This window comes from Callithrix jacchus, chromosome 7 (assembly GCF_049354715.1).
Source record: "Callithrix jacchus isolate 240 chromosome 7, calJac240_pri, whole genome shotgun sequence".
Lineage (NCBI taxonomy): Eukaryota > Metazoa > Chordata > Mammalia > Primates > Cebidae > Callithrix > Callithrix jacchus.
Genome location: NC_133508.1, coordinates 116,513,700 through 116,539,731, shown reverse-complemented (window position 1 = coordinate 116,539,731; position 26,032 = coordinate 116,513,700). Strand labels below are relative to the sequence as shown.

General features: G+C 38.0%; 1 long non-coding RNA gene across 2 annotated transcripts; it reads right to left on the bottom strand.

The window, feature by feature from the left end:
* Window positions 1-21,329, bottom strand: LOC118142998 (uncharacterized). 2 transcript variants are annotated; one of them, XR_013520535.1, is made up of 4 exons: window positions 20,060-21,329; window positions 17,661-19,364; window positions 1,051-1,151; window positions 1-592 (listed from the first exon to the last, which is right to left on the bottom strand). It is a non-coding gene; the product is annotated as an uncharacterized LOC118142998 (long non-coding RNA). The 2 variants fall into 2 exon arrangements; XR_013520534.1 differs by having other exon boundaries at window positions 17,661-21,329.
* Window positions 21,330-26,032: the final 4,703 nt, after the last annotated feature.

Genomic DNA, 26,032 nt, shown 5'->3' with positions numbered 1-26,032 from the left:
CCTAGTGACAGAGTGAGACTCCTAAAAAAAAAAAAAAGAAGAAAAAGAAAAGAAGAAGAAAAAAGAACTCTACAGCATATGTAACAGAATTCTTATGAGACTACCATTATAACAAAAAGAAAAAAGGGACTAATTTAAGAATAAACTCAGTTTCCAGCAAGGTAATTTTTCTGAAAATAGATTATGTCCCAATTTACTTGTATGCACAGAAGTAGAGCTACACACGTTTCCTTGTGAGGTCTAATGTATGAATATATAACTTTAAAAGTATGAGCCACATTATAGCCACCTCATCAGGGAGTTTACTGGACTGGCTACATGCAGGGAATTTATGAAAAACGACCAGAAAATCTGGTCCCACTATGGGTAAATTGGGAGGACAAGTTGAAGAATGTAAATTCAAACAACCAATAAACCAGATGGCTCAGAGGGGAATTTAATTGTTACACATAAAATTTAATATGGAACAGGCACCGGCAAGGTAAGTTACTCTTTAAAACTCACAGTGTAGAAGAAAAACCTCAGTGACTAGAATTCTCAGAGAATTCCTGCATTTCAGACAGAAAATTTCCATTGTTCAACAACCTGCTCACTAACAGACAAGCAGAAAGAAAAAAAAAAAACAGTGAGAAAACATCAATATGAAAAGACTCTTATTTCTGAAAAATAAAGTTTAAAGCCACTATTTCATACCCAGATTTCCTGTTATCTTATATTTGTGTGTTATTTCAATTCACTTTAATGACAGGTTAGGGACTACACACAAAATTACCATAAAAGAGAAAATAAAGTGATATTCAGATGATAATGGTAACTGTATATTTTTTCCTTCTAAGTGTGATGTTGATTAAAATGTGAAAATGAAGAAATTAACAGGGTTGTGAAATTTGACTTGGTGAATGCTCAGATCTCTGGAGACATTTGATCTCATACCATGGTTATGTCGCAATGCGAATGGGAAAATACAAATCTCACTGTTAAAGAAGCGCATTTTTGAGTGTTATTATCCCCAGGATATTTACAGAGGGTCAAAAAATGAGGTTTGTTTACCTTTTTTGTGTCACTTATTTCTGTGGAAGTGCTGATCCTTGTCATCTGGGCCCAAAATTACGTGAGTCACAAGAAGTCATTTTGCTTAGATTTTCACAATTCTATAAAGTATAAAAAACAGTAAATTTTTAAAGAAAATGTGGCACATAAACACCATGGAATACCTTGCAGCCATAAAAAAGGATGAGTTCATGTCCTTTGCAGGGACATGGGTAAAGCTGGAAACCATCATTCTCAGCAAACTGACCCGAGAACAGAAAACCAAACAGTGCATGTTCTCACTCATAAGTGGGTGTTGAACAATGAGAACACATGGATATAGGCAGGGGAACATCACATGCCAGGGTCTGTCCAGGGTGGGAGAGGCTAGGAGAGGGATAGAAGAGGGTGGGGGGATAGGAGAGGGGTAGCTTTAGGAGGAATACATAATGTGACAGGGTGATGGATACAGCAAACCATGATGTCATGTGTATACCTATGTAATAAACCTGCACATCTGCACATATACCCCAGAACTTAAAGTATTAAAAAAAAAATAGTGCATTTCCTGGACCTCACGTGCCCTGCTTCTCATTTGGTGTTCCCAGATTCTCATCTGAAGACAGTCAATCATGGCATGAGAATAAAAACTCAGTCCCCAAAGGGGAATGTCACTTAAATACTTGAATATAATGTCTTTTGTTTTCTCTTCTGCCTGTCTTCCATCAATGTATCCTTCAAACACTCTTTCGCCTAAGATTTTGGAGATCCATATCTTGGGAGAAACTTCACACAAATTTATAAGATGTTTTCCTGGGCTGGGTGTTACTGTTTTATAAACAATAACAATGCAAGTCACTTTCTGAATATGAAGCTAATTGCACTGGATCTAACTTTGGTGTCCATGTTTATTCATAACAAATTTCTTACCTTGTTCCTCTTTTTTTTTTTTCCTAAGTAGCTGTTAGATGCCACACACTCTTCTCACCCCCATAAGACTTAGAAAGTGAGTTTACACCTTCCATTCACTTACAAAGTATTTTAAAGAGATGTGTGAAGTTCATGGACACATGAACACAATTATGAAAATTTACATTATCTAAAAGCAATTTACACGTATTCCTTTTTGTATTATGAATTCTGCATGAGTTTTCAGAGATTATGAAAGTAGGAGCAATTTTTTTCTAAAGTAATAGCATCGGAGCAAAGTGCTTTATGCAAGCTATTCTGTGTCAACTTGTTGGACAAGTCAACTCAGAGCCACCAACACATGGATGCACATGCCTTGTCTTTGCAGGAGCTGCCTTAGCTAGTTACTTAGCAATGAGAAGGCCAGCAGCCACCCAAGTTTTCAAAGAGGCACAGAGACAAAAATCCTACATTCATTTCTTCACTATGCTTTCTAAGGAATTAGGAACAGGTTTCTTTGGAAGATAAAGCAAAGAAGTAGAATTCTTAATACTATCGTTCATCTTATAACAAAGTTAAGATTCATTTTCCTTAGAAAGAGCTGGAAGATAGTGTAATCCATATCTATTTTTTAAGCTGAAAATTATGAGGGATTTCTGATTCCATCAGTCATTTTTAGAAATTTTTAAAATGTAAATGTTAAAATGATGTAACTAACATTTATGCTCCAATAATTTTTAAAAATTTTCACCATTTTGCCAAATTTGCTTCAAGTATTATTGTAAGGAAAGGATACAGATAGAGTCAAAGTGTTATTTGGCTTACTCCATGTCACATCTTCTTGTCTATTTTTACAGAGGCTGTCATTATCATGATTTTTATTTCACATTTCCATATATCTATATATGTATCAATTAATAATGTCTATTATATTTACCACTCTTACATATAGTATCACATAATATACTTTATGTATTATTCTAAAAGTTGCTATTCATGTTGGTTTTCATATATTTATGTTGTATATATGTAACATATACACACAAATACACACACATATACCTTTATAGAGAGTAATCTATTTAGTTATCTAGAGAGTTTATTCTGGCCAGGCCTGGTGGCACACACTTATAATTCTAGGACTTTGAGAGGCTGAGGTGAGTAGCTCACTTCAGCTCAGGAATTTGAGACCAGCAAGACCAGCCTGGGCAACACGGTGAAACCTTATCTCTACATAAAATACAAAAATTAGCTGAGAGTGGTGGCATGCACCTGTAGTCCCAGTCACTTGGAAGGCTGAAGTGGGAGGATCACTTGAGCTCAGGAGATGGAGGCTCCAGTGAGCCGCTATTGCGCCACTGTACTTCAGTCTGGGTGACAGAGTGAGATCCAGTCTCCAAAAAACAAAAACAAGAAAGGGAGAGAATTAACTCTTTAAATAGTGTGATTTTACTATTTTTAAATGTAATCCCCTGTTCCTAGAAATAACTAGTTAGAAGTGTTGTACACATTTCCTTGCCCATGTGTGTGAATTTCTTCAGGATATTACTATACTTAGTAGCGGAAACTTTGTGCCATAGAGTGTATGCACATACAAACTATTATTTTCCACATCACCCCACAATGGTTATACCAACTCCAGTCACAACGTTTTTCTTTTTTATCTGCTTTTGTTCATTCCAGTTTCCTTTTTCTGTAAGTTGCCTGATCATAATGTAGCCCATTTGTTTGTTGCTTTTCTTTCCCACTCAGATTTCCTCTACCATGATGGTATCCTAGTACTGAAGAGCTGCCTTTCCCTAACATCCTCAGTATCTTACTGTTCCCATCCAATCCCACACACAATTTAGTCATATGTTATGTTGGCATAGCTATAGAACACTGCCAGGAAATGGCAACAAAAGAACTTCCTAATCTGTTATTACTATTAAACAAGCCCTTTTATCCTGGCATTATGGAAGTACCATAAAGTCCATATTTCTGGACCAAACATTTTTTTAGTTTGAGTTCGCAGTGAAGGGAAATGCTAAACAGGGACTTGTAAACAGTCTTATATGTGAAATTATTATCCACACTACCAATAAAAACTTTATGTTCCCCTCATCCTCCCATTTTATGGTTATTTGTAGGCAAACTACAGAAAAAAAGGATAGAAAAATGAGGATTTATACAATGATCAGCTAAGAATTATTTGAAGAAATAAAATATTCTTAGTTTATCATGACAAAGAGCTGGAACAATTGAAACTATAAAATACGTTGATGAGGATTCAACAATTGAAATCTGAAATGTGAGCTATTGTAGGTTGGTTTTTCCCCCCATTTGGTGGTAAATGACTTGATTTTAGAAATGAACATCTTATAGCAGATAAGAATGAGGTAAGACCAGTGTTGGCCATAGCAGCAAAGCATAAGACCATTAGGAATTAAAATAAAAAGGAAATTAACTCAATTTCCCAGAAAAGACAATTGAGTTAGCCCTATCTAAGAAGCTCTCCAATTACGTAGAAATGGGGTAAGGTCAATGACTAACAAATAATTCTTAAGGTGTGCAAGAAAATTGCTACTTTATTTTCAACTAATACAATCTTGCCCTTAAGCTCCTAACCTGTTGAATAGTGATGAAAGGAGTAAGGACTTAAAATGACAAGTGAGGATAGCCTTGACTTTTCAGGTTTAAACCAGTTGATTCCATTTTTTATGGGTAAAAATTCAGTATTTCAGAGTTTTTTTCCTATTCCACAGTAACTTATCCAAGGAACCAGTCAGCAAAAGAGATATCCTATAGACATCAGCTTCGGAAGTTCAAGATCATGGCCATTAGCTTCTGTTCATGGGCCTTGTATACCATGAGGTTTTTATTTGGACCACAAGATGTTAATCTTCTGCTCATTCTACACTTCTTCTACATAGAAACCCTATGTGTGCAGGCTATGAAGAAACAGGACAGCTACTCTTTGATCATTTGCTTCAAGTTCATATGTATTAGCAAATGCTTGTCATGCTGGATACGGTACCAAAATAATGTGATGTTATTGAAGAAGAGTTTTGTTTTTTTCTGGGTTCCTCCATCTTAATCAAGATATTTCTCTCAGAGACCACCTTGAGGATTCTCTTTGAGGGAAAAATTACATACCAGCACCTGTTTTCCTTCATTAAAATTTTCTCTCAGAATTTTTTTGCATCCAACTTAGACAAGTTTCTGCATTCTAGTTTGGCAGGAGGAATTTCTAGTACATCATAACCTCAGTTCTCTACCTGGCTGAGAATAAAACTGGCTGTTCAAGCTTGACTCTATCAGAACTGGCTCTTGATATGTTAATGGAGCTTAAGGAATTTAGAAAATCCTCTTTTCTCTCAGTAATGCCAAGCTTTCCAGAATAATTGTCTAACAAAAGACTCAGAAATTCTTAGTGGCTTTAATAACTAATTTGACAGTCAAAATTTAGTAATGATTTTATTGCTTTAATTGGTACATCCATCTTTCTAAGGCTTAAGCCTCCTGGCTTGCCCTTACAAAAAGTCTATAGGGAAAAATTATTCAGGAGAAATACAAAATAAGTATGGCAAATATTTTCCAAATATTCCATGATAGATACATGAATTGGCAATGAATAACAAATTCCACTGCATAGTATTTATTTTTTGTAAATAAATGCATGCCTATGCTACTGAGTAAATGCAATTTCATAATTTAATTTTAATATCTCTAACTGAACAGAGTAATCTTTGTAAAATTTCACTCCATTTTCTTATGATTGTAAAAGGTTACATTCACAAAATGCTGGTCCTACAGTGTCATAAGTACACTTAAGCCACATAAAACTACAGATTTTGATCTTCTTTTTTTAAAAATTCAGAACATTTCACATATTCAGGCTTGTATTTCCTCATGGAACAATTAGCTGGAGCTGAGTAGTAACTGGCAGCTCTCTATGGAATTATACACTTGATTCATTACTGTCTTCTTCACTTTCTATTTTCTTTCTGACACAATAGCTATCTTATTTATTAAGGATAACTGCATGGCCTCTGTAGGCAAGTGAGTCTCTAAACATAAGTAAATTGTATATGCAAACTTGAGATACATATATTTGGATTGGGTAGGCTGTGAATTACCATCACCATCAACAATCCAAAGCCCAGAACACACAAACTAATAAGCAACATCCTTTACTGGATGCCACCTGTGGCATGCTTATTCCCACTCTTCTAGAAGTTACATGGGCACTTACAGTGACCTATAGCCTTGACTTCATTCTGGCATTTCTCACATTTTTTGCCTTAAGACAGAACAAAGTCTTTAACAGTGTCTGATCCACCTTCCTCAATATGAAGGTCAATAAGGCTGTTCCAGTCAGTCGGGCTCCTGTGAATCTGGGGCGCTAAAGAGAGGAGAGAGCAATAGATGTGATGTACAGAAAAAGAGAACAAATAACAAATAGAATCCAACTGAAATAACTAAGGATAAAGTCATAAAAGCATGTTCACACAGGGATATAGAAATGAGATAAATCTGAGAAGGCCAAGAATACCGTGAAAGTCAGGAGAGAAGACAAGAACAAAAGCAACAGACTAGACCAGTTGTAGATGTGTACTGGAAGACATGGGGCTCGATTTTGATCTGCTACAGGTAACTGGAGGTAGAGTGAATCTGTGGGTTAGAATAGACTGAACAAGAGTCCTGAAATTTGGTTTGGCACCAAAATGAGACAGTTAAAAACCTCTCTCTGACTTTACTTTCCAGATTGCAAATATCTCTGGATTTTTGAGAGAAGTTCAACAATAAAGCGAAGTTAAAAAACTCTGCAGAGTAGCATAGAGAGGCAATAAAATTAAAACATTTAAGGTGTATAATACTTAAATTTTGAATAACTAAATCTATGTCAAATTATAGACATTTCTACATAAAAGCAATAGCGTACTGTATGGGTATGCATTTTATTCAATAAGTATTTTCTAAGAACTTAAATTGTGTCAAATATAAAGGAGGAAAAGGGTCATTAAAGGCATAGAATTAGTTTCTTCTTAATAAGTTTAGAATCACTCTGTTGAAAACCACACATATATTCTGATTAGGGAAATTTGAAGCTTGCAGTAGCAATTTACCATTATTGCACACTTCTTTTTAAGTGCCAAGTAGTGTGTTGGATGCTATAGTGAAGTATCTTTTCTAATTCTCAAGGGAAGTAAAAAAGACATTATTGTGCCCATTAAACAAATAAGGGAACTGAAAAGTTTTTTTTGACCCTGGACAATCTTGATAGCTTTCCCAAAGCTCATTTCCATACGACCCATAACCATTCTTCAGAACACTCTTTAAGCTATTTTCGAATTCATATTTCTAAACCATATCTCTGATTTTGTCATGTTTACTACTCCTCTATGTCCCTATGGAAAAATTTAAACCTCTTAGGCTACCATTCAAAGTATTACAAGATCTTTTTTTTATACCATCAATAATTATCACCTACCTCTTCCCTTTAAAAACTCTAAATTTCAATCTATTCCAGCATTCTCTCCTGCCCAAACAGCTTGAACTTGTAGTAATTTTGCATTTGATCCACTTTTATCTACTCAGAGAACTTTTCCCATTTTTTCTTGAACCAAAGATTATGCATTTTTCAAGTAAAGGGAAAAAAATGAAATAATTTTCACAAAGTCTTTCCCTTGATTCTTCAGGTTTTAAATAATTTATCTTTAGCATTGACACTTATCTCTGCCATGAACTCCTCCATAACTTAATCCATCCTACTTTTGTGATATGGTGTGGCCAAGAATCTGAGTATTTAGTAATTAATTGGTTTTGTGGCTGGAAGATGTGTAAGGAGAGAGACATTCAAAAATAAAAAATGTTGTGAGGGCACCTAGAAAGTAGGTATTGGAATTCTAGGAAAACTCTGGCAAGAAATGATAATGACCACATATTTATCTCTGAATTTAATGTCACTAAGCTTTTTGGGATGGCCCAGGATGACCCTGCAATAGGCCTGAGCACAGGTAAGAGCAATAGAGCCCTTAAAATAAAACCATCGTGCAGTTCCTGAACTTTACCTAAAAGCTACACTGGTTTAAAAAAAAAAAAAAAGTATGGTAGTTCTGAATTTTTAAGAGGGCAGGTTTACTTTCTGGTAAGGTGACTATGTACGTGAATATAAACAGATATAACATTGGAAGAGCAGGCACAACTTTGGAAATTTAGGTTTAAACACCCTGAGACAGCATAGGCACTGATGTCTTTTTACTTTGCAACTTGAAGGAATTCTGCAGCAAGGACAGAGGCAGCAATTAGAACAGATAGTTGGAGGGGAAGAAACATATCCTTTTCCTTCATCTAGATTCTTGGCCAGGTCTCCTTGTCAAAAGACAGATTAACAAAAGAAAAGCATACAAATGTATTTAATTTAAGTTTTATGTGACTTGGGAGGCTTCATTAGTAAATGAAGATCCAAAGAAATGATTAAACCGAGCATTTTTGTACTACGTTTCATGACAAGTGGAAAGTTCTGGAAAAATTTAAGAGAAAAGGGTGAGAGCTAAGTGTAGTAAACTGAAGGAAAATTAGCAACGCTTGTTGTCAGGATTCCTGTCAGTGTCCCTCTGACTTTGAGGATAAAAATTTTCCTTTTCGTCAGGTATTGGGGAGCATATCTCACATGAGGGACATATGACCTCCTTCAGGGTAAGGTCAGAGTTTTTCCTTCCCCTGCCCATTCTCAAACCCCTTCAGCTTAAAATAGTTAGTATGCCATGGTGCCACATTTTGGGATAGAGTGTTCTGAGCCCTGTCATACCTCAATACCATCTACCTTACAATGACATAGTACAATAGTCAACTAATGGAGAGCTAAGACACTCTTACAGAAGACAGGTTTTTTTGTTTTGTTTTGTTTTCGGGGGAAAAAAAAAGAAGATTGTAGAAGACACTCTAAACTCAAGAAGGTACACCTTAGTTCTACATTCAGCAGAGTTGGACATACTGAGAAATGGCCCCTGGGACATGATAAGATACTCTGGAAGCTTTTTAAATCTTAAGGAAAAGAGATCCAAAGAAAAGGAATTGGACTTTACATTTTTAATATATGCACATATATGCCTGATTGACAAAGTACATGAAACAGCATCTGGCTTTTCAAAGAGTCTCCATTTTTTTTTGCCCCTCACTGTTTGTAGAGTCTAAAAATGGCCCTAAATTCTTTCCCTGCTTACATTTATGAACTTACAGTTTTACATCGCAGTTTGGTCAAGAGACAACTCTGGTTGACATTTAACATGTGTTAGCCAGTCTGATGTTAGCAAATGTGACACAAGCAGAGGATACAAAGGTGCTTAAGCACTCCGCTGTTCTCTCTCTTATTTTCTTGGAGCACCACGGAACATGAAAAAGCCTGAGCTAGCCCGCTGGAGGACATGACACCATGTGGAAAAAAATTGAGGCCCCAGGCTAAATCAAACTGCAGACACCTGAATAATCCCAGATCTAGATCAACTGAATCTAGTGCAAAATTGTCAATTCCTTGGAAATGTAACCCAAGCACATAATTGTGAAGCACTAAATTTTGGGGTGACTTATACAACAAAAGCCATTTGATACGGAGGTTTTTGAAAATAAACATTCAATTCATGCAATTATTTATGCACATACTTCATCTCTCCTTTTAGACATTAAGCGTTTTTGACGAGTTTTGTATTTTACCATACAATTCTTTCATTAAAACAAGCATAGTGATTTGCAACATAGAGTAGAATCTCAGGATTCAAAATATGTGGTTCAGATAAATGTTGTTTAAGGAGAGAGAGGATAGAAATTAATATAGGTCAAGACTGAAATGAATGATCATATTAGCCTCTATATTTGGCTCTGGTGATACTCGAGGAGTATTTTACACCTACCATAGTCTGCGTAAATGAAGCTCCTTCTGATAACAGATGTCCAGTAGACTTTTGAAGATTACTCATGTAGCCTACCTGCTACATGTCCTAAAGAACTCTAAGAAGGATACTTTCTTCTCAGATGAAAGGGCATTTCTTTTCAGGTGGCATAGAAAACATATGAATCCTGCCAATGTTGCTGCTCTTCACATCATTTTATGACCGAAACAGAAATAAGCTTAAGAGATACTCTGTTACTTGGCCCATGAGCTGTCAGTACCCAGAGATATCACCTACCCGTATGTTCTCTTTATTGCCTGCACAAACCAGTAAAGTCACTTGAAATTCTCCTCCTATTAGGACCACGAGGAAGAGAATTGACAGAAGAAAGCACTGTTTGTGAAAGTAAACTGAGGATCGCTGACCTAGTTCCTTCATTAGGTTAATATCCCTTCAGCCTTTCTTTTAGGTGGCACAGCAAATACATGTGCACCTGCACACAGAGTCATACATGTGCTATCATATTACTGGTCTGCATGTTTTCTTATCTATTTTACTTTTTTTTTCTTAACATAATGTAAGCTTACAAGTTGTTTAGATATGACTACCTCTAACAATTACAGAAAAGATGTTTTGTAGACTTTGAATCTATGTTACACTAACATGAATACTGTTTTGGGGAAAACAATCAGCTGGGTTGCAAAGAAAAATGGCATGACGGTCATTTTCTAAAATGTATAACTTAAATTATTATTAATAACAACACGACAAGATAATTAACACCCTACACAGCATTTTTCATTTTAAGAGTACTTTAGAAATATTAATTGTATAACCTCTTCAACACCCCACTTTACAACTAGAAAAATCAAAGCAGAGGTTAAGTGATTTCTCAAAAGTAAAAATACCCAGCATTAAATTAAACAACATGCCCCTGATGTTTCTGCCTTAACCTTAGACCAGTGAGTGATCTCTCTTTTCCCTTCTTATCTAGGATCAAGAAAACTGAGCATGGCATTAGTGTAACACTCTACTACCAGCTCATCTACTGAGTTATATTCAGAAAACATTTTCTGAAAAGAGAGAAAAACCTAATGAAAAAACTCAGACAAAAAGACAATTAATTAAAATTTGAGATTTCTCCATTCCATCTCTAATTTGTAAGTACAAAATAAATTCTTAACATATTTGTTGGTGGCAGAATCTGTTGTCCCCTCAACTCAGTGAAAGAGAAAATACTAATTAGTCTATAAAGTTAGGAAAAGGATGCAGATAAGGACAATACAGAGCACAAAAGTCAAAATATGATTATAGGCCAATTGATATGCAAAACTGACATAATGTTTCGGGTGATGTTATTCTGCAGAAAGGTACTAAGTAAACAATATTTGCAATTCACTTATCTATTATGTCTTTCTTTTAGAATACTACCTGACACGAGTTATTCTGTTCCATAGAGTTGGCAATACATCAATTTTGGTTAATATCTAGCTTTTAACGCAAAGGCTTAGCTCTAGTTCTTAGGAACAAGTATGCTCAATTAGTCCTATTTATTGATAACAAAGGTAATATAAGCCTGTGTGGTGGTGATGTCATTTTTGCCGTATGGTACACATGCAACACAAATGCAAACTGCAGGCTTTTTATGTTTTGTTTAAGAATTCTTTCCAAAAGCCACCATGTCACCATTAAGATATGAACAGAAAAATATATTTGAAACATAGACAAAGAGATGCTCTTAAATTCAGTGAATTAGAATCGGTTCAATGGCAAGATATGGAAATGAGGAATTCAAACAAAGTAGAACAGATGATAGAAACAATGTTAACACTAGGAATTATATAAATTAACTAGTGCTGACCTGGTGAAAATTGTCCTACATTTGTAAATCAAGCAGCTTTATGTGATTAGGAAGTTGCTATTATAACAAAATCTCTTAGTGTCTTTACTAATTTAATTAAAATCATAGGAAATATATATTCAGCTTTTCAGAATTTCATTACCTTGAATCTTTAGGAGTTGCAATCACTGAGATATATCAATATTAATTTGAATAGAATATATAGACCATGCTGTTGCTAGCCCTCTGGTAGACTAAATGCCCTAGATGATTCTCCTCATGGAGACAGAAAATAGCATAAAAAATGCACAGAATCCAGAATTAATATAAACACAGGAGATCGGAGGATTTCAGATAAACCCTAGATGACTCTGTTTTCCACTTTGAAAGCTTTAAGGTAACTAAGACAGAGGATAAAGCCTTGAGCCCATTGAAGGTGAAAAGTCCTATAGAAAACCACCTCATAAATCTGAGAACCAAAAGAGCTATCTTGTCAATATAAACAAGAAATAGACACATCATTCAGAAGGGAAACTCAAAAACAATGGTTTTTACTGGTAGGAAAAAAATAATCTACTCTAAAACTCTGTAACCAAAATTCAGGCCTCATCTGCTTTCGTATATGAAATTCATGAAAATATTGTGATCTGGAAAACCTCTCAATGGTTCCAAACCAAATTTAACACAGTATTAAAACACACGCACAAACACACACATACACACACATTATAAACAATATGGGCTTATTTCAAAATCAAAGACAATTTTGCATTTAAAATGATAAATATAATTTACCGTTCTGATAAATTATGATAGGCAAACCATCTCGATCTTGTAGAAACAGTGTTCAATACAATTAACATTCACTCCTGACAAAACTATCACTAATCAGGAGGAGAAAAAACACTTCCTTAAAGGTGTAAAACAGAAGTACCCCACCCCCAGACCACAGAAGGCTACCAGGCCTGTTAGGATCTGGGCCACACAGAAGGAGGTAAGTGGTAGGTGAGTGAGAATTACTGCCTAAGCTCCACCTCCAGTCAGAAAAGCAGCAGCATTAGATTCTCATAGGAGCACAAACCCTATCGCAAACTAGGCAGGCGAGGGATCTAGGTTGTGTGCTGCTTATGAGAATGCTTGATGATCTGAGGTGGAACACTTTCATCTTTAAACCATAGCCTCACCCCCGCAACACCCCTGTGAAAAAATTATCTTTCATGAAAGCCATTCCAGGTGCCAAAAATGTTGGGACTGATACTGTAAACGATAATTGAAAAAAAAATTATAACAAACATTATTACTGTTGAAACATTTAAAATTCTCATTAAGATCACGAAAAATACGTTTTTATTCTGCTAATATAATTTCAATCAACAGGAAAATGAAGATTCTAGCTAGTTTAGCATAAAAAAAGAAAGTACAAAATTGAAGGATAGAAAAGGAGAAACAAAATTCTATTTGTTGAGGTTGATGCCATGGTCTACAAAGAAAGCTAAAAGTGTAGATAAATTATAAGCACTAATGATAAAAATTTTTTGAAGTTCACAATATAATGGTCAGTGTACAAAAACTAGCTAAATTTCTATCTATTGTCAAAAATTAGAATACATAATTTAAAATATATATTATTCAATATATCTATTTTAACACATAGATAAACTAGAATAGCAATAATACATATCTAGAAGTGAATCTAATCAAATATATTAGATTTATTTAGAAGATTATAAAATATTAGACAATAAATATAACTTTAATAAATGGAGTAATATCCCTTAATTGCTTTTGAGAAAATTAATTCAATGTTGTAAAGATGTCCAATTTCACTATAAACAAAATGATTTCAGTAAGTTCAAATAAAATTTTTTATCTTTTTCCATGTGTATGTGTGTGTGTGTGTGTGTGTGTGTGTTCCAGTCAATAGGGTGATTCTGAAAATCATATGGAAAGTATTGCCAAAACAACAATCTCAAAACAAAAACTTGAAGGGAAAAACAAGAATACAAGAAAAGAAAAAATCCAAGATGATAAAAAAACAAGATCAGTTCTATAATAAATCAAAATTTATTATAGAGCTATATTAATTATGACATATGTTCTTAGACTACATAATGAAAATAAAAAAGAATTAAAAATCCAAAAAATGACCCATACAAATATAGATAAAATTTGTGTCAAAGCTATTGTCAGGGGTCCGTAGGGAAAGGATAGATTATGAAAATTTGGCATTCAGAAAGCTGGCTTTTTATATGCAAAAGCATAAACTGGATTTCTACTTCAACAATACGTAATTTCAGGTGCATCGAAGAATGAAATGTAAAAGGCAAAGCAATGAACTTCTACGAAAACTGTGAAGTAGAATATATTAATATGCATAATAAAATCAATTTTTAGGAAGATATAACACTCACATCATAAAGAAAATTTGAAAACTTAGAATATTATAAAATTAAGGAATTGTTATCATCTAACGATCCCACAAAAGCATAAACACTTCCCAAGAGAAGACATTTCTAACATATATAGCAGTAAACACTGTAGAGTAAGAAAATTATAAAGAGCTCTTTAGAAAAATGAGCAAAAGATGAAAAAGTTTTTCTCAGATGATACACACATGGCTCATATTACATGAAAATATTCTCAATATTATCAGAAAAGTTCAAATTAAAAATTTTAAATCATATACATTGAATGACAGTCAAAATTTAAAAGCTTGACTGTATCATGTTAGAAAGTACAAAGAGTCATGGGAATGCTCAAGCACAGTTGGTAGAAATTTTAAACTGTTCAATCATTTTCAAAAGGATTTTGACACTACTTAGTAAATTTGTTTTATGTTGTTTTGTTTTTGAGGTGGACTCTTGCTTTGTTGCCCAGGCTGAAGGGCAGTGGCTCAATCTCAGCCCACTGCAACCTCTACCTACCGGGTTCAAGCAAAGCTCCTGTCTCAGCTTCCAGAGTAGCTAGGATTATAGGTGTGCACCACCACACCTGGCTAATTATTGTATTTTTTTAGTAGGGACTGGGTTTCACCACACTGGCCAGGCTGGCTTCAAATTCCTGAACTCAGGGGATCCACCCGCCTTGACCTCTCACATGCTGAGAATATAGGCATGAGTCACCGTATCCTGCCTCTACTTAGTATTTGAAAATGGGCATGCCCAATACTTCAAGCAGTCTGCTCTTGCAAAAATGCCATTGAGAAACACTTGAGTACATGCAGTAATAAACAGGTTTTTAAAAAGTGAACAGAATCATTATTTGTAACAGCAAATACTCCAACCCAAATGTCAACCAACAACAGAATGGACAAATAATTGTAACACATTGATATAATGGGAAACTACACAGCTGGGAAAATGAATCAGTTACAGCAACCAGCAAGTTATATGAATTTTACATACTTAATTCTGATTTAAAGAAGTGGCAGAAAAATGTATATGACATGGTTTATTTCATTTAAATTTCAAAATATACATAAAATGAAACTACATAGAGTGTAAAACTTTAGACAAAAGGAAATGAAGTTTTTAGTTACTTCTGGGAAGAAGGCTGGATGAAAATATTGCGGAGGGACACACAGAGGGCTTCTTAGATGCTGAGAAACTACTTTTGTAAACTGGAGAGATGATGATTGGATAGAGAGATAGAGATTGGAGAGTTTCGTTCTGCTACTATATTTTGAATCTGTGCATATCTTTTGAAAATAGAACATTTTAAACAAACAAAAGTACATATTAGACTTAAGTCCATTAACCCAACATCCGTTAAGTACATTGGCTTTGAAGCTGGACAAAGTTGGATCCAGTTCTGGGTCAATCACTTACCACTTCTGTGATTTGGGGAATGTTTATTTAACATATCAAATCCTCTTTTCTTTATCTGTGAAATATAAGTATCTACTTTATAGAAATGTAAAGTTTGAGTAAGATAGTGTACATAAAGTACTTAGCACAGCACCTGCCAAAATAGTACTCATGATTAGACGATGGTTATTATCATCATCTCCATCCTACATGGAATAATTACAACACATAGACTCACAGTAGAGTTAGACAAAAGGAGATTCTAAAATCATACTACCTCTATCATCTCAGAGTTTGTACTGTCTCTGGTTCTCAGTTTTCTCACCTTTAAAATGGAGATAAGAATACTTAGCTCAATTGGTAAGATGTGGACTATTTGAAATCCTGTATATAAACTGCCCAGTAGAATGCTTGATACATGCTTTGATACATGCTCAGTTTTCAGCAAGCGACAATTTCTATGTTAGCAGTATATTGCTGTTGTCAATAAAGCATCTTAATAGTGGCTTTGTAATGTATCGATTCAGCTAGGCTGAACTTCATTTCCTAAAAATCCCTTTCCTGGTTTGCTTTTGGTGAATGTGGGCCGCAAGAGAGATTCTTATGGGAAATCTTATGGGAGGGTGAAGCAAAGTTGCAGTCCTTTTGTAGCATACACACACACTGGCTTGCCTCAGTGTAAGGCAGAGACCAGACCTCCAGCTGTTTCATCTTCCTCTAGATCTTCCTATATCTCTTCTCAATTCTGGGCCAGGTATATTTTTAGCTTCATAAGAAGGACCCCAGATTCTGCAGAATAACCATACCCTTAAGATCAGAGGCAACAAGACTGGTATGAGGTTTAATCCATGCCAGGCTAACTTGTGCTTGTGGGCTCTAGCTTGTTCTTGCACTCCTCCATTTTACATTCATCTTGCCTTTTCTGTTGTCTGCTCCATAGCCTTCAAGGGCATCAGATGTACAGATGACAGCCTTAAGGAAACTGCTTAGCCAGCTCCAACAATTGTGTAAGGTAAAATCCTTGTAACAAAATCCTTTATGTGTCTGTATGTGTGTATGTCTATGTGTATACTTACATATATTAAATGTATGTACATGCATACATACATTTAATAATATATGCATATGTTTACTTATAACAATTAAGATATATAATTTGTGTGTATATATATTTCAGTACTCTTGCTAATTGACTCCTGACTGATTTATATGTTAGCCTTACAATCTATGAATAATCGTTTTTACTGACATAGTAATAACTTATTTATTTCAGACTTTAAAAATAAGATTCAGGCCACGTTGGTAAAAAGCTATAGAGAAGAGGTACATAAAGTTCTGAGTAAAGATGTAATTCAGGCGGGGCAGAATGAGCACTATTTCACCAACTCCGTATAACAAAGAGGACACGTAAAAGTTTGGATGTGAATTTAAACTGCAAAGACCTTATACTGTTAATCATCCCAGAAGTGTTCAGCAATATTATATTCGACCCTCCATCTTGCACTGGGAAACACTTGGGACATATTCATGATCAGAAGAGGGCTTTCACTATAGCTACTACCATCATTTACCTTCCTTAGTGATGTTCCTTGTGCTCATCTTTAGCCATTTTCCCTGGGAGAACCAGGAATGGAAAGACAGAAATCTTTGGGAATCTAATATGTCTTTCACACTGAAGACAAGCAATCTGTCTCTAAAGTTGTCTTCCTCTTCTATATTCAGCATAAGTAGAATTTGAAAAAAATCTAGTGACATGGTATGAGTCATATGAGTTGAGATATCATCAGTTCTTTGCCATGGTGTGGTATTTATTATGACATCTTAGACCTGGACAAAGTAGTCACACTAATTTGATCCCAACTCTTCATGTTTCAAATGAGGATCTATGGTTTAAAGAGATTATTGTCAAATTTGCCAAAGCCACATAAGTATTTAGTGGCAAGTTTCTAAGGAGAATGAAGTTCTTGTGCAAACAGGATGTCCGATGAGGATTTTTCTTCCCTACAGATTTTAAGAAATTCTGGAAGAACTAAACTTTTTGAAATTTTATAAAATATGATCAACAAATAATGCTATAGAGCTTCACATTTATTTTCCTGTCCGGAAGGAAGTAACATTGGCCTTGAAAATTGTCTTGCATTCCAACAGTTTTCAAGATGGAGAGGAGAAGCCTGGAAAATTTTAAATAACCCTGCTGCTACTTACTTTCCAGTGCATACAGTCCCACTGATGATTGTTGCTATGTTTGTGGTGGTTAGCCTGTGAACGCTGGCAGGAAATCAATGTGACCTCTTGTCTTGTTCCCATGCTTCAGAGAATCTCTCCCTTGACGGCTGAAGATTTAAGAACATCAATAAGTGCCTTTCTACTCTCTGAATATTTTCCTTTTTTATGACTTGAATCAAAATATTCTAACTCTTTAGGAATACTTCTCTTTTTAGATTGTGAACTAAATTGAGAAGGTGTTAATGAGGCCATGGTTAAAATGCTATTCCCATCCGGGATGGGACAGTCTCTCATAACTAAAAACTGAATTCTAAACTTTGTCAAGTTGCAATATTGGGGTTCAGGAGTTCAGGGTGCCCTTAGCTCCCTTAAGAGGATGTTTTTGCAGGTTCTTGGCCTCCTGCCCTCTCAAGAATAAGAGAGGGGACCACGGCTCAATGAGCAGTAAATGCAGGACTCAAAAGCATTTGTAAAAAGTGGTTTATTTAGGGAGAGAGAGAGAAAGAAACAGGAGAAGGAAAGAGAAAGAAACAGCTAAACACACTGAGTGAGAGAATCCAGAAAGATGGAATCCAGGAGACAAAAGCAGCTTCCACACTGAGTGGAAGGGAATAGAGAGAGCTGGAGTTTGGGAGGGGAAGACAGACTTCCACAAAGGGAGTGTTCATGGAAGGGGACTCCAGAGGGAAAACCCAGGAGAGAGAAAGATGGCGTCCATGAAGGGAGTGTTCATGGAAAGGGATCCAAACATGGAGTCTGAAGGGGAGTGGAAGACAGGGCCTTTTAACCTGGGAGAAACCCCCACCTTCTCTAAGACCCCTGGCTAATGAAAGGAGTTCCTTAGAACTTCCACTGAAGTGATTGACTCTTAGTTTCTTCCCGTGCCCGAGAAATTCAAACTTAACCATTAATCTCCCAGATGGAGAGAGATGAGAGGGGGGCATGGCACTAGGAAGTTCTTGCCCTTAAAACTACGCCCCCTTGTGGACCTGGAAAGAGAACACCTTCCCTCATTCCCCTGCTCTGAACAGGAAAGCCCAACTTCTGCTAGAACACGTGCGTTGATCCTCTTTAACTACTTCCTGCTGAAATGGGGCCTAGAAGGGGCTCAGCAGTTGAGGTTTCCTCCAGAGGGGAGCCTTTCAGGGGTGCAGGTTGATCTAGAGGTCTACGATAGAGTCCATGAGCCAAGGACATCCAGGAATCCAGTGGCAGGATTATTTGTGACCTTATGTTTCTATAAGAAATGAATGTGACAATGTGGTTAAAGATGAAAAGCCCAGATGCCAACAAATACAGAATGGTTGGTTATAAACGAGCCTAGGAGAGAACAGAGCCAGGTTCTTGAAGGTCTTTAGCCCTTTGTTTGATTGATTTCTGAGTTCTATGTTCAAAACAACACTTCACTGGTTTACAAGATAGCAGCATTTTTCCTAGGAAGAGACAGGTTCCTTTCTCACCATGAAAAGGATAATCAGAGTTCGAGAGATAGCAAAGTTGAGGGTTATAGTCCTATTAATGCCAGGATATCAGACTTATGTGTGATTACTTCCCTGAGGATCTTGTTGGAAAAGCAGATGTAGATTTTCTAATAGTTCGCAGGGATATGAAGGGTTGTCTCCTGAAACTTCAGGCTGTGGAGTGGAGGGTCTATGACTTTCCTTCAGTAGGTATCCAAGGCTTCTGCCAAGTATTATGAATCCATGAGTTAATTTCTACTACCTTAACTGCTGTTGGAGTAGAAAGAATGATCGAAAATTGTCCTTCCCAGGATGGGCCTAGAGAGGGAGAGTCTGAGGGGAGAGAATTAACAAGCCCCAAGTTGCCAGGGCAGGAGAGAAATACTGAGAAGGCCATGCAGTGTCCAGAAGATTAACTTCTTGAACTTCTACGGTCAGCTTTACCCAGGGCTCTGTGAGGGTGACGGCTCGTGCTGGCACTTGCTCCAGGCACCCTCAGTCCTGCCATTGGGTCATCTGGTCAGACACCTCAGGCCTTGGGAACCTTCTTCCCCTGGGACAGTATGCTTTCTGGTGATTCCCTTGGCACAGCGGGCATGGATGAGATAGTGGTCAATTTTTGGGGGACTATTTCTTATAAAATGTCCCTTCAGACCACATTGGTAGCAAGTTTTGCCATACTGGCGGCTAACCCAAGCCTTTCCCTCATTTGAGACCCTAGGGTCTGCTTGCCTGAAAGCCATGATCTTCCCCTGTTCCCTTCAGCCTGTTCCTCCTGGCCTCTATTAGAAAACACCGAGGTTGCCTAGTTCAGTAATGATTCTAGGCTCTGCTCTGGCCCCAAAGTCAGCTTCTGGAGCTTCCTCCTGATATCTGCTGCTGAATAAGTAATAAACTTGTCTTTTAGTATTAACTGACCCTTAATGGAGTCTGGTGATGGGGGTGTACTTTCTTAAGGCTTCCTGCAATCACCCAAGGAAAGCTGTTGGATTGTCTTCTCTTCCCTTTGGGGACTACATTTTCCACTCAGCAGAGGGTAATTTGGCCACTCTGTTTGGCAGAGGAAAATAAGTCATTTCTTCCTTAAAGACTGTGTGTTAAATTGGTCCCAGTTTTCCAGTATACACTTTAATGGGGACTTGAGCTTGGGAATAGAAGGACCCATCTGAAATTGAACACGAGGGATGCCCGCATCCCCGGTTAAAGAAAATACAGCCACTTCAACCTGAGGCGTCCCCCAGGTAAAATGGTACTGAAATGAAACATCTTTCAGTCAGTACTCTGAAATTTCATGTGCCAAAGATGCGTGATCCATCTTATCAGAGGGCCTCCTATGTGCTGGATTTTGATCATGACCTTCCAGCATCATTGGACCACTCTCACTGCCTGCATGACCTCCAGTGATTGCCATAGCAGTGATTGCCATAGAACAACAGCGGCTATTGGGTTAAGTAGTCATGTACCAGTGAGCCCCGACGAGACCCGTGAGGCTCAGGTGATGGGGATATCAATATTTCCCAGCAAAAGTCCAATTTACACAGGCCAATTTATAAAACTGCCCCAGCAGGGTAAATTTCTAGGGAGGGGCCGTTAGAGCACACAGTTAAGGAAGGCAGGCCACATGGCTGAGGCTGGAACAATACCCTCAGGACCGGGGCCTCCTCTCCCCTAACCCGTCTTCTCTTGTAGGAAAATGCCTTTGGGTATTCGATAGCTGCCATTAACTATTTGGGCCCTGGAACCAGTTTAACTATAATCTTCCAAATGGAAAAGTTTTGCTGTAGAGAGAACCAATCCTAAGCAAGCCAAATTTTACAACAAAAAACAAAATCCCATAGTCTTCAGCTTCTGAATTTTCCCAAAAACCTCCGCCAAGCCAAAACAGACTCCACCACGGACCTGAACCAGCAACCTTGCAGTTGCAAACCCTACACCTTAACCAACTGTGCAAAACAGGTCACTTAGGCTGAAGGGAGGCAGAAAGCTTTCTTAAGCCGTATTTTGAATGAATGAGGCTGCTGCACCCTGAGGCGGTGTGGCCTGCCTAAAAGCCAGGCGGGGCTGACAGCTGCAGCCGCCTCCGCGGCTTCCTCTCCCTCAGAGTCTCACTGGCAGAGGAAAAAAGCCGCTTGCCCTGTCAGTTTAAAAGCCGTGTTGGCAGCCGCTGCTGGGCCCCGCGAGTTCCCCCGTTCCCGCGAGTTCCCCCGTTCCCGCGAGTTCCCCCGTTTCCGCGAGTTCCCCCGTTTCCGCGAGTTCCCCTGCCCTCACGACCTTCAGTCACTATGTTAACCCCTCCAGAACCACGTGCAGCCTGAGCCACTTCCCGAGCTGCTGCCCACACAGGGGCTCGTGGGCGGCAGGCAAACGTCCTCGGGAGGCTTTTTAACCCTGCTGCCTGGGCTGGGGAATGCAGAGAGGCCTGCCAGAGCCATGCGCCAGGCTGCCGTGCCCCCGGTCCCTCGCAGGCTCCGGTTGTACCTCGCCCCTCCCGGCTGTTTTCTCCAGCCCACGGCTGCCTGCTGGGTTCCACCCCTGGGGCTGGTCTGTTCCTGACCGGAAAGGAGCCAAAGCCCCCGGGGCAGTGCTCCCCTGCTCTGCTCCACAGGCTCCCTCAGGGTTGGGTCCCAGAGATAATATCTGAATGGAGAAGGAGACCGAAAGCAGAGAGAGAGCTTGAAGGTAAAATAACTGCGCTTTTAATTCTGGCTGGGCTGCCAGGCTTAAGAGGGGCTGGGTCGTGCCTCTGAGGCACCGCTCAGGTTCCCCCCAACCCTGCCTGGCTGCGGCCGCTTCAGGTGTTCTTAAAGAGACAGGACAGAATGGGGCTGGTTTTACTCACGATTTTGAAGTCTTCTTTTCTGGCTGTACCTCTTTTCTGGCTGTACCCCTCTTCGGGTCTACCCCTCTTCTGGTGTACCCCTCTCCTGGCTGGCTTGCCAAAATGTAATATTGGGGTTCAGGGTGCCCTCAGCTCCCCTGAGAGGATGTTTCTCCAGATTCTTGGCCTCCTGCCCTCACAAGAATGAGAGAGGGGTCCACAGCACAGTGCGCAGTAAATGCCAGACTCAAAAGTGTTTGTAGAAAGTGGTTTATTTAGAGAGAGAGAAATAGAAGGAGAGAGAAAGAAACAGTTAACTCTCACACTGAGTGAGACAATCCAAAAAGATGGAATCCAGGAGAGGAAAGCAGCTTCCTCCCTGAGCGGAAGGGAATAGAGAGAGATGGAGTCTAGGAGGGGAAGACAGGCTTCCACGAAGGGAGTGTTTGCGGAAGGGAACTCCAGAGGGAAAATCCAGGAGAGAGAAATATGGCTTCCACGAAGGGAGTATTTGTGGAAGGCGATCCAAACCTGGAGTCTGAAGGGGTGTGGAAGAAGGGGTCTTTTAACCTGGGAGGAACCCCCACCTTCTCTAAGACCCCTGGCCAATGAAAGGAGTTCCTTAGAACTTCCACTGGAGTGATTGACTCTTACTTTCTTCCCGTGCCTGCGAAATTCAAACTCAACCATTAAATCTCCTGGATGGAGAGAGTTGAAAAGGGGGAATGTCACTAGAAAGTTCTTGCTGTTAAAACTACGCCCCCTTGTGGACCTGAAAGAGAGACCTTCCCTCAAAGTCATATAAAAAATAAGTGTCTTGGCCAAGGGTGGTGGCTCACGCCTGTAATCCTAGCACTCTGGGACGCCGAGGTGGGTGGATCATGAGGTCAGGAGTTTGAGACCAGCCTGGCCAATATGGTGAAACCCCATATCTACTAAAATTACAAAAATTAGCCGGGCGCATTGACATACACCTGTAATCCCAACTACTCCGAAGGCTGAGGCAGGAGAATTACTTGAACCCAGGAGGCAGAGGTTGCAGTGAGCCAAGATTGTGCCATTGCACTCTAGCCTACATGACAGAGTGAGACTCAGTCTTGAGACAAAAAAAAAAAAAAAATTCTCTGAAATATGTTTAAGGATGGCTTGGAGTAAATTCATTCTCCCCTTTGAAAACAAATACGCACTCTTTCTCATGCCTTACCAAAACTTTCTCATGCCTTACCAAAACGTTCTCACCTTCCCTCCTCCCCCACCCCCATACAGATAGACTCACAGGCACACACACACTTTCCAGTTATCTAAGCATATGGTCAGGGGAAAATAGTTGAGTTTAGTACCAGGTAGGTAGTGTTGGTTGTAATTGTTGGTCAGAGAAGAATTTTGACGCTGGATAGAATGACATTTAAGTCCTTATTCATAAATCTACAAGCTGTGTGGCCATAGCAGATGACCTAAGTTAAGCATTAGTTTTTTTAGATTTAGAATGGAAATAGTAATACTACCTATATCAGAGAATTGCAGCAAGAGTCAAATGAGGTAGTTTTCATAATGTACATAGCATAGCACTTTATGTATTTGAACCAATAAATATTTGTTTAATAACATGTTTTGAAAAACAAGTAACATCTAGGTCAGCATTCAAACTCCTATTTCCTTAGTGGCTTTTCTTGAATTATATTTTATTCTCTTCAACTGATAGATTAACTTGTGGGTTTACTGAAGAGGTGACTTTGAGATTTTTCAAAGAATACTTAAAAACTTCTTTAGTTGGATATCTTATCTACTCGATCTCCGTATTTATGAAATAAAGGCTTGAGAGGAAATTATTTTTAATTTCCTTTATAGAGTCAAATTATCTTTTTCCATTATTATATGACTTGTTCCTCACCTGGTGCAGACTCATTACCTTAACTTAACCAATAAATTGGTACAGGAAAGACACACTAGTATAAGGAGAATACACACTGTTGGTAGGAGAAATGGAGGTAATGAATATCAGAGAAATAGAGCAATAAATATGTTAGCATTGGAGGTTAAAAAAAGAGAACCTAGAATTTCAAGATGAGAACTCAGAAAGAAAATAGTCTTTCTAAGAAGGAAAATCTAGGATTATTAAAGTAGCCAATCAATTTTAGGAAAGGCAAGGTGGAGGAAGTAGAATGAGCTTAGATTTTGTTTTCTTCATAAAATAGGAGGCAAAGTGTTTGGGATGGAATCTGAAAAACAGGATGAGAAGTTAGAGAAGACCTCAAAGAGTTTTGTGGAAAATAAACTATGATACAGTTTGTATCGTAGTGCAAAAGTGAGGAAGGAACTAAGTAAGGTCAAAGAAGCTGAATTTGGGATCAACTTCATCAGAGTGACTAGCTCTTTTGGAATGTAAGGGTTAGAAGCCTAAACAGGAACAGGAAAATTTTGGAGTTTTCAGAGTTGAGAATCCCTGTAGCATGACTAACAAAGAGTAAATGTGGCTAGAGACTTAGGATCTGGGGTCAGGAGCACAGGCATCCTAATAGAAATGTTTGTATTTTGTGGATTTATTCAGCTGGAAGCTTAGTCGATTCAACTTCATATATATCATGACAACATGGATACTCAGTTGGAGAATGCTCTCTCAAAGAATCAGTTTTCAGTTCTATCAGTATACACTGAGAGAAACCCATGCAATCATTATAAATGTACTGCCTGTTTCTCCCTCCTGTTCTGAAGTATGCTATTATTTTGACATTGTGATGTATGTGTATGTCTTTATAACTACCTACTTTAGTTTGCTAAGGCTGCCCTAAAAACAATGCAACAAATTGGGTAGCTTAAACAATAGAAATCTGTTTTCTCTTGTAAACCAAAACATATCTGAGACAGGTTTCAATCAGCTTAGAATTTTGTTTTGCCGAGGTTAAGGACATGCCTGTGACACAGGCTCAGAAGATCCTGAGAACACATGCCCAAGGTGGTCATGCCACAGCTTGGTTTTTAGGGAGACATAAGGCATCAATCAATACATGTAAGATATGTAGATGTACATTGGTTCAGTCTGTTAAGACAGGCCAATTTGAAGGGGCAGGGGAAGGCTGGCGAGTTCCAGGTCATAGGCAGATACAAAGATTTCCTGATTGGCAATTGTTTGAAAGAGTTTATCTAAAGATCTAGAATCAATAGAAGTGAGTGTCTGGGTTAAGACAAAAGATTGTGGAGATCAAGATTTATATTATGCAGATGTAGCAAGTCTCCAAGTAGCAGGCTTCGGACAGAATATATTGTAAATGTTCCTTATCAGACTTATAAAGATGCCAGACTCTTACTTAATTCTCTCCTGGATCAGGGAAAAAACTCAGAAAAGCAAGGAAAATGGGAAGAGACACCTTTGCAGGACTGTTTCAAAATATGTCAAAGAAATATAATTTGGGGCAAAATAGTTTGATTTCTTTCTGGGACTTCATCCATCATATCAGCATCTGATTGCCACAAAGAGTCTACTTTGTCATTCTTAAGGTCTGTTTTAATGTTAAATGCGGGCCAGCTATGCCTAAAGATAAAAGAAAAAAAAAAAACAGTAGAGTATAATGTGGTATGTCTGACCCCCATTAACCTGATCTAGTTAATCTGAACTAATTTTTCAGGTTAGCTTAGGAATGCCCTTGGCCAATAGGAGGGGGTCCATTCAATTAGTTGGGGGCTTAGAATTTTAGTTTCAGCTTACAGTTAGTTCTGGTAGCTAAATGTGGTTTCTTCAATTGACTGTAAGGGAGAATATGTCCCATGTCTCTCTCTATCTTCTGGTAGTTTTCAGGCAATCTTTGGTGTTCTTTGGCTTCTACACATATCACTGTAATTTATGCTTTCATGTTCACATGGCATTCTCCCTATGCTGATTCATGTCTGTGTCCAAATTTCTCTTTTTATAAGGACACCTGTCACATTGGACTAGGGGGTTATCCTACTCCAGTATACCTCATCTTAACTAATGATATCTACCAAGTCCTTACATCCAAATAAGATCCCATTTTGAGGCATTAAAAGTTAGGGCTTCAACATGTATACTTTTGGAAAACGCAATTCAACCCATAACA